At 42.3% G+C, this 8,620-nt stretch overlaps 1 pseudogene; it reads left to right on the top strand.

The window, feature by feature from the left end:
- The first annotated feature begins 1,465 nt into the window (after positions 1 to 1,465).
- Positions 1,466 to 7,028, top strand: LOC139387330 (uncharacterized; annotated as a pseudogene).
- The last annotated feature ends 1,592 nt before the right edge of the window (positions 7,029 to 8,620 follow it).

Raw genomic sequence — 8,620 nt, 5'->3', positions numbered from 1 at the left:
CTGGCATGCTGTCAATTAACTTCTGGGCCACATCCTGACTGATGGCAGCCCATTCTTGCATAATCAATGCTTGGAGTTTGTCAGAATTTGTGGGTTTTTGTTTGTCCACCCGCCTCTTGAGGATTGACCACAAGTTCTCAATGGGATTAAGGTCTGGGGAGTTTCCTGTCCATGGACCCAAAATATTGATGTTTTGTTCCCCGAGCCACTTAGTTATCTTATGGCAAGGTGCTCCATCATGCTGGAAAAGGCATTGTTCATCACCAAACTGTTACTGGATGGTGGGGAGAAGTTGCTCTCAGAGGATGTGTTGGTACCATTCTTTATTCATGGCTGTGTTCTTAGGCAAAATTGTGAGTGAGCCCACTCCCTTGGCTGAGAGGCAACCCAACACATGAATGGTCTCAGGATGCTTTACTGTTGGCATGACACTGGACTGATTGTAGTGCTCACCTTGTCTTCTCCGGACAAGCTTTTTTTCCGGATGCCCAAAACAATTCAGAAAGGGGATTCATAAGAGAAAATGACTTTACCCCAGTCCTCAGCAGTCCAATTCCTGTACCTTTTGCAGAATATCAGTCTGTCCCTGATGTTTTTCCTGAAGAGAAGTGGCTTCTTTGCTGCCCTTCTTGACACCAGGCCATCCTTCAAAAGTCTTCGCCTCACTGTGCGTGCAGATGCACTCACACCTGCCTGCTGCCATTCCTGAGCAAGCTCTGTACTGGTGGTGCCCCGATTCCGCAGCTGAATCAACTTTAGGAGACGGTCCTGGCTCTTGCTGGACTTTCTTGGGCACCCTGAAGCCTTCTTCACAACAATTGAACCGCTCTCCTTGAAGTTCTTGATGATCCGATAAATGGTTGATTTTGCTGCAATCTTACTGGCAGCAATATCCTTGCCCGTGAAGCCCTTTTTTGTGCAAAGCAATCATGACGGCATGTGTTTCCTTGCAGGTAACCATGATTGACAGAGGAAGAACAATGTGAACAATCCAGTCTGTTATTCGAACTCAATCAGCATGACAGAGTGATCTCCAGCCTTGTCCTCGTCAACACTCACACCTGTGTTAAAGAGAGAATCACTGACATGATGTCAGCTGGTCCTTTTGTGGCAGGGCTGAAATGCAGTGGACATTTTGTTTTGGGATTCAGTTAATTTGCATGGCGAAGAGGGACTTTGCAATTAATTGCATTTCATCTGATCACTCTTCATAACATTCTGGAGTATATGCAAATTGCCATCATACAAACTGAGGCAGTAGACTTTGTGAAAATTAATATTTGTGTCATTCTCAAAACTTTTGTCCACGACTGTAGTATTTCCCACCTCAGCCTCGTTTTCGTTTCAAAATGGCTCCTGTGTGACTAAAGCGTAAAAAAAGAAGAAATTGCCTTGCCAGCGCTAAACTCTACCAATTTTGAAGGGTTGTTGCAGTCTCATATTTACGGTAATGCATGTTTACGTCACGAGTTGAACGGAAGTGTGATTACGCACGCATCTCTTACTTGAAACATTGTTGGCCTTAATCGATCTTTTACATATGCCAAATTGGACCACTATCAACATTTGCCATAGTGTAATAATTTTTATTAATTGATTATTTATTGCATATTGGCTAGCTACAAAATTGTAACATATTTACTTAACAGAGAATACTGGGCTGGACAAGATGGCCAGCTGCAATTTTCAGGCACAGTTGGTATCCGTTATGGAGGTATTAGCTAAAGCAGCTGTAGCAGAAATAAACAAACGTGTAGCTGATAGCTGTGCTGTTATACGTTTGGAAATGACCCAAAGCCAGCGAGATATTGATGTACTGAAAAGGAAGTGGCAAATGATGGAGAGCGAGTTGAAGAAGACGCGAGGACGAGTCAGAAGAAAAGGTATATAGATGTGTTGTTATTCATGGTCATTTGATTGCATCATGGAGCAACTGAAGAAAAGCACGAGTGAATATTTGACTGAATACAATTGTTTTCCAGTTTTTTATCCCATGGCATCAGAGAGATCTTCATATCCAGTCAAGATTGTTTTGAACAAGCAGAGTAGCTCACAGTGGAGAGACGAAGATCTGTCTGTTGAAGAAGACTCTCAGCCACAGGTGTGATACAACACCTTTACAATTACAGAAATCCAGGGGCCTCGTAACTGTTGCATTCATTCACACTATCTGCGTGTGCCATTACTGACAAGACTGCGCATATACAAACATATATACATTTATGAACTTGGCGCACGCATATTTCCAGGTATACACCAGACCCGTCGTGAAACAGTGAGTACGTGATCGAGCATTATAAACTGGGTGGTTTGAGCCCTGAATGCTGATTGTTTGAAAGCCGTGGTATATTTAATAGGCCCAATTAAATGAGAGATGACATGGTCATTTGTTTTAGGATACTTAATGAATATGAACCCATGATGGGCAGAAAAGGTGAGGGATTTATTCTGGTAATGTTATGAAAATATATATTATGTTACAAATTAAATATTGTCTACTGGAGAAATGTTGAATTACAGTTTTTCAGACCCTACAGAAGTAGCCTACAATCGTTTGTTCTATTGTTAAACTGTGCTCTGGATCAGATGGCATGGAGCAAAATACTTGAAATAGCTTATCTAATTACTACTGTGAAGTGGGCCAATTAAATGAGAGACAGGGAGAATGGAATCTAACTTGTTGTAGGCCTGTAGGCTACCTGATGAGTATGAAACCATCACAGAAGAGGTGATTCATTTCATCTGCAATGATCATTGAAATTAAATACATAATAGCCTAGGCAATTGCCTATTTCTAATTATTTTAAAATACAAAGATAAACTAAATTGATCTCTTCTCACTAACGGCAAACAATTGTATCTTGTTATTAACCTGTTATTTGTTATGAAAAAACATGGCCATCTTAACCCCCATTTGCAAGAAAAACTAGGCTACTTGCGTGCTTGCAATGCAATGCTTCAACCACATAGAAACTGCATTGGCATGGTCTAAATTTTGCAGGAAAGTGAGCACATTCTCTGGCCAAGTTAAGTATTTATAAATGGCCACGCATGTTTTGGGGTATATTTTGTACATACGCATGGTTTTAAATGAGGCCCCTGACCTCTAGGATCAATTATGTTATTGGAATATCAGGAGAATTTATTGCTTTTGTGTGAATTATGAGTATGAAAAGTGTTCGAAATGGTGTGTCCAGAGTAATAACCTCAGTCCCCGTTACAGCCTACAGATGTGGAGCAGAGAGTGGAGACTGAACCCATACTGATCAAAGATGAGGAGACAGCAGAGGACGTGTGGAAGGCTAACGTTCAGGAAGAGATCAGGATCACTGGAGAGGGTGGGTGTGACCATAAGGGGCACTGCTCTGTCTATGGAAGACTGTGTTGATGTGGTATGCACGTTCCAAATTGCTACATTGGTGTTGGGTGTTTTATGTTCTGGTATACGTAGAGCACGGACACACAGTCAGGTCTAAAGCAGTCATGTTTTGCAACAGTTAAGGGTCTGTTGTAATGTTTATTGTTATCTTTATCCCTAAATCTTTAGAGTCTGGTTCCAAGCCTGGGAAACCACCATCCTTTGAACAACGGCACTGTGATGAGGACTTCATCACACAACCCAGCATGTCTCCCGAAGACTCAGTGGAACATTACCCCAATTCTGATCGTCCAGAGGAACCAGGCACACCCCGGCTCGCTTCTACAGAGGTATTCCGCACAGAACAGCACCGGCCAGCCAAGGACGAGGACTCACTAGAGCTAGTGATGGTGAAGAATGAGAAAGAGGAGGAGCTGGGTCAGACCACAGCCCTGGCAGGACCTGACCAGTTTGTCATGGATGAGTCTGATGGGCAGCTGTGGACCTCTGTGGATCCAGGCGGAGACACTGACCCTATCTGCCACCCAGATTTCTCCTTTCATTCCACAGAAGAGTACTCTCAGAATATCTCAATTTTCCCATCTCGTAGTGGGCTGCCATCTGTTCCTACTATGACAGATGATGTAGGGCCATCGCTTCACTCTTCTATAGGAAAACCACATGCTAGCATGTTCAGTGCAGCAGCACACAGGAAAAGACATGTCAGGACATTGGCTGATGAGACTAGACAACAGATGCCAGAGGGACAGAGTAGCGAGACGCTGAACTCAAATAATGATGGAAATAGTTTAGCTCTACAGCCAAGGCAGCATCAATACAGGGCTTCAGAAGCAACAGTGAGATTGAGTGAGTGCATGACAGGGTCAAACATGGCCACCACCTCCACCTTCTCTGGATACAGCCTGAGTCACAGTAGTTTTAACATGGTGAAGAGAATGAGGAGTCAGTGGAGGTCGGGCGGCACCACCGAGAGGCGTTTCAGCTGCACCTTTTGTGGGAAGAGCTTCCAGCGTTTCTGCCAGCTCAAAGTACACCTCCGGAGTCACACCGGAGAGAAACCGTACACCTGCGAACAGTGTGGCAGGAGTTTTACCCAGCAGTGCAACCTGATCAGACATGCTGTGGTCCATAGCGGGGAGAAGCCCTTCGAGTGCAAACAGTGTGGGAAATGCTTCACCCAGCGCTCTAGCATGAAGTCACATCAGAAAACTCACATAGGAGAGAGTCCAGTGTCTCAATACGTGGTACCCGCATACCCTGGGGATCCACACACAGGTTTAAAGCGCAACTGAAGGCAATAAACATCTTCTGATATAAAAAGGCTATGTATCACCGATGAGTCATAAACATTTATTCTATTGTCAAATTGTAAATAGGATAATTGTGTTCATAAATTCAGTCTCATCCAAAACTGAGTTTTGTAAGTAGGTTCAACAGAACTTACTTTTGGGTTGGGTTTTGATTTTACCAATGCCCACTAACACCAGATACACAGCTGTGGTGATTGCGGTCTATCCAATCCACCGTAGAACACACAGCTTTTCAGACACACCTGCCCATCTCACTTTGTTTAACTTGAGAAATACAGCACCAAACATCTTAACTATAAGTAAAATTACTCAACTAAAACCTCCTCGTCAAAAACGTCCAAGTTAACTCAAGAAGTCTATCTTAGATTCATAATACTGGCATCGTTCCTATGGTGTTTCATGGGGGACAAACATTATTAACTGCCACATCGAACCTCACCCCCAAGTCTGAAATCTGTTTTTTCTTAAAAGAGCAACAGAGAAATGTGGAATTAGTGCATTCAGTCACTCTTTAATGTTGTCTCAAACCAGATGAAACAAATAGATAATAATTGCATAGTTTTCCTGTAACACTTTCTATGTACAAATGTGTTACAGAAGGTAATTTGAGACAATTTGACAAGCTTTTCCTCCAAATTGATTTGTAAAATGGTTTTCATGTTTGACTGTTGACGGCTCTTCACTTTAATTTCAACAACCTATTTCCAACTGGTAATGTGTGTTTGTACCACAAAATCATAAAAACCATGCTATATTCAATAACATATATTTATTGAAAGAGTCAATTTGCCAAAATAAAAAGTTTTAGCTTCACTGTCCGAATAAATAGTAGGGGAGTGTTTATGTATGTGCCTTAAAAACCCTAAGTAAATAACCTCAATGTAAATCAGCTATAATGCATCAATAGTTACTTGAAATATATCATGAAATTAAGTTTACATGAAACTAGTTTATGGTCTTTGTTTGCCAGCTGTGTTTCAAACAAGTTATATACTTTTTTTCTATCCTTTAATAAATACCATACCACATTTTCAGAATGGTATCATTAGGTTGTGTCGATGAGAATGGAGATTACAATATCAAAGCTGCACACACGTACAGTTTTATCAATTGCGGCCACCTCCCTGTTTTCCATTTTGTCCCGCGGAGTCTTCACAAACTGAAGAGGAAGTGGCCCATTAAGAATATGGAACCTCCCCTTCAAGACGCCGATCACCCACTTTATAACAAAATGCACATTCATATTTTCATAATATTATTTTGGTTCATGAAATATGTCATAGCCTTTCAACATAGTTTTGTCTTTCGGAACCACGACAGCCAACGCTCTGTCCTTGTTCATCCTACAACATCCTGACTCTTCTCCACTCTGCTGTTCTCGGGTGCGTTCAGCAGGATGCAACGTTTTAAAACATTTGTACCTTTGGAACCAACCTGGTCTAAGAGCATTTCATATTATTCTGCAGGTAAATCTGAGACACTCCATTTGGTATGATATGTTACATTTTTGTATGGTATGTATTCATTTGTGGATGTCCATCACCCATTTCATATGATATGTTTCGAATTACAATTCAAATATCTTATGAATTTTCAAAATGTACAATATGTTACGCATTCTAGCTAGGTGGCTAACGTTAGCTAGCTGGCCAACATTAGCTGGGCTAGGGGTTAGGGATAAGTTAAAGGGTTAGCGGAAGGGTTAGCTAAAAGGGTTAGGGGAAGGGTTAACTAACATGCAAAGTAGCTAAAAAGTAGTTAAAACGTTGCTAAAATGCTAAACTTGTCCTTGATAAGATTCAAACGTGCAACCTTTAACGTTATGCATCCACCCCGACAAACCACCCTACTTTCATTTTTGCCCTAAGTAACCATCTGTCTTGTGTAACCAAATGTAACATATCATATCATACTAATTTGAGAGTCTCGGAGGTATATTTACTATGTTATGTCTAGTCTATGAGACCGGGCTGTTGGAACAGCCTGCTGGAGGATCTGACGGCCTCAGAGACAGTAGACATTTTTAAGAGAGAGCTCAAGACATACCTTTCTATCTGTGCTTTTATTTAGGGTAGTTTTATTGTGCTATTTTATCTACCTGATATAATTTTATTTGCTTTATTCAATTTTATTTATCTTATTTTCCTTCCAACAGTCTCTCTGGTTTCACTGTTGTTTTTTTCCTGTTATTATTTTAATATGATCTGTTTAATTTTAACATTTCCATTTGTCTAGATCATCTATTTTATCTTTGTAATTTTTATTTATTATTTTACTTTTTGTTTTAAAAACTTTGAAATGCATTCACTTGTAAATGTGCTCTATAAATAAAGTTTGATTTAACATAGAATTATGCCCTACCGTAGAACAAACATGTCTTTCTAACATGGAAATAAGGAATCCTTAGGAGTCCTTCCTCTTCCTAAAACACCAAATATTTTAGAAGAAATAGGAAACTGTTTCAAAAAAGTGCAAGGGTGTCAATACATTTGTCTGGCACTGTATGTTCAGGATATCAGGATGGTCGGACTTGGCTAGTTTGTTGCAACATCAGGCAGACTCTAATCGTCACTTGGGCATGCGAGTCTGCATCAATTCCTTCCTTGTATTAATTATTATCACTTGTTTTCACTTTTAATTGGAAAATAAATAAACCTATGTAAATATACACTGTTTTATTTTCTCCACAGAGAAGAAATCTTTCCATATTCCCTATCAGAAGCATCAGAAATATATTGCTCAAAAAAATAAAGGGAACACTTAAACAACACAATGTAACTCCAAGTCAATTACACTTCTGTGAAATCAAACTGTCCACTTAGGAAGCAACACTGATTGACAATACATTTCACATGCTGTTGTGCAAATGGAATAGACAACAGGTGGAAATTATAGGCAATTAGCAAGACACCCTCAATAAAGGAGTGGTTCTGCAGGTGGTGACCACAGACCACTTCTCAGTTCCTATGCTTCCTCACTTTTGAATGCTGGCGGTGCTTTCACTCAAGTGGTAGCATGAGACGGAGTCTACAACCCACACAAGTGGCTCAGGTAGTGCAGCTCATCCAGGATGGCACATCAATGCGCGCTGTGGCAAGAAGGTTTGCTGTGTCTGTCAGCGTAGTGTCCAGAGCATGGAGGCGCTACCAGGAGACAGGCCAGTACATCAGGAGACGTGGAGGAGGCCGTAGGAGGGCAACAACCCAGCAGCAGGACCGCTACCTCCACCTTTGTGCAAGGAGGAGCAGGAGGAGCACTGCCAGAGCCCTGCAAAATGACCTCCAGCAGGCCACAAATGTGCATGTGTCTGCTCAAATGGTCAGAAACAGACTCCATGAGGGTGGTATGAGGGCCCGACGTCCACAGGTGGGGGTTGTGCTTACAGCCCAACACCGTGCAGGACGTTTGGCATTTGCCAGAGAACACCAAGATTGGAAAATTCGCCACTGGCGCCCTGTGCCCTTCACAAATGAAAGCACGGTCACACTGAGCACATGTGACAGACGTGACAGAGTCTGGAGACGCTGTGGAGAATGTTCTGCTGCCTGCAACATCCTCCAGCATGACCGGTTTGGCGGTGGGTCAGTCATGGTGTGGGGTGGCATTTCTTTGGGGGGCCGCACAGCCCTCCATGTGCTCGCCAGAGGTAGCCTGACTGCCATTAGGTACCGAGATGAGATCCTCAGACCCCTTGTGAGACCAGATGCTGGTGCGGTTGGCCCTGGGTTCCTCCTAATGCAAGACAATGCTAGACCTCATGTGGCTGGAGTGTGTCAGCAGTTCCTGCAAGAGGAAGGCATTGATGCTATGGACTGGCCTGCCCGTTCCCCAGACCTGAATCCAATTGAGCACATCTGGGACATCATGTCTCGCTCCATCCACCAACGCCACGTTGCACCACAGACTGTCCAGGAGTTGGCGGATGCTTTAG

This window comes from Oncorhynchus clarkii, chromosome 28 (assembly GCF_045791955.1).
Source record: "Oncorhynchus clarkii lewisi isolate Uvic-CL-2024 chromosome 28, UVic_Ocla_1.0, whole genome shotgun sequence".
Taxonomy (NCBI): Eukaryota; Metazoa; Chordata; class Actinopteri; order Salmoniformes; family Salmonidae; genus Oncorhynchus; species Oncorhynchus clarkii.
Note: the sequence above shows the minus strand (reverse complement) of the source record. Positions and strands in the feature narration are given on the sequence as shown.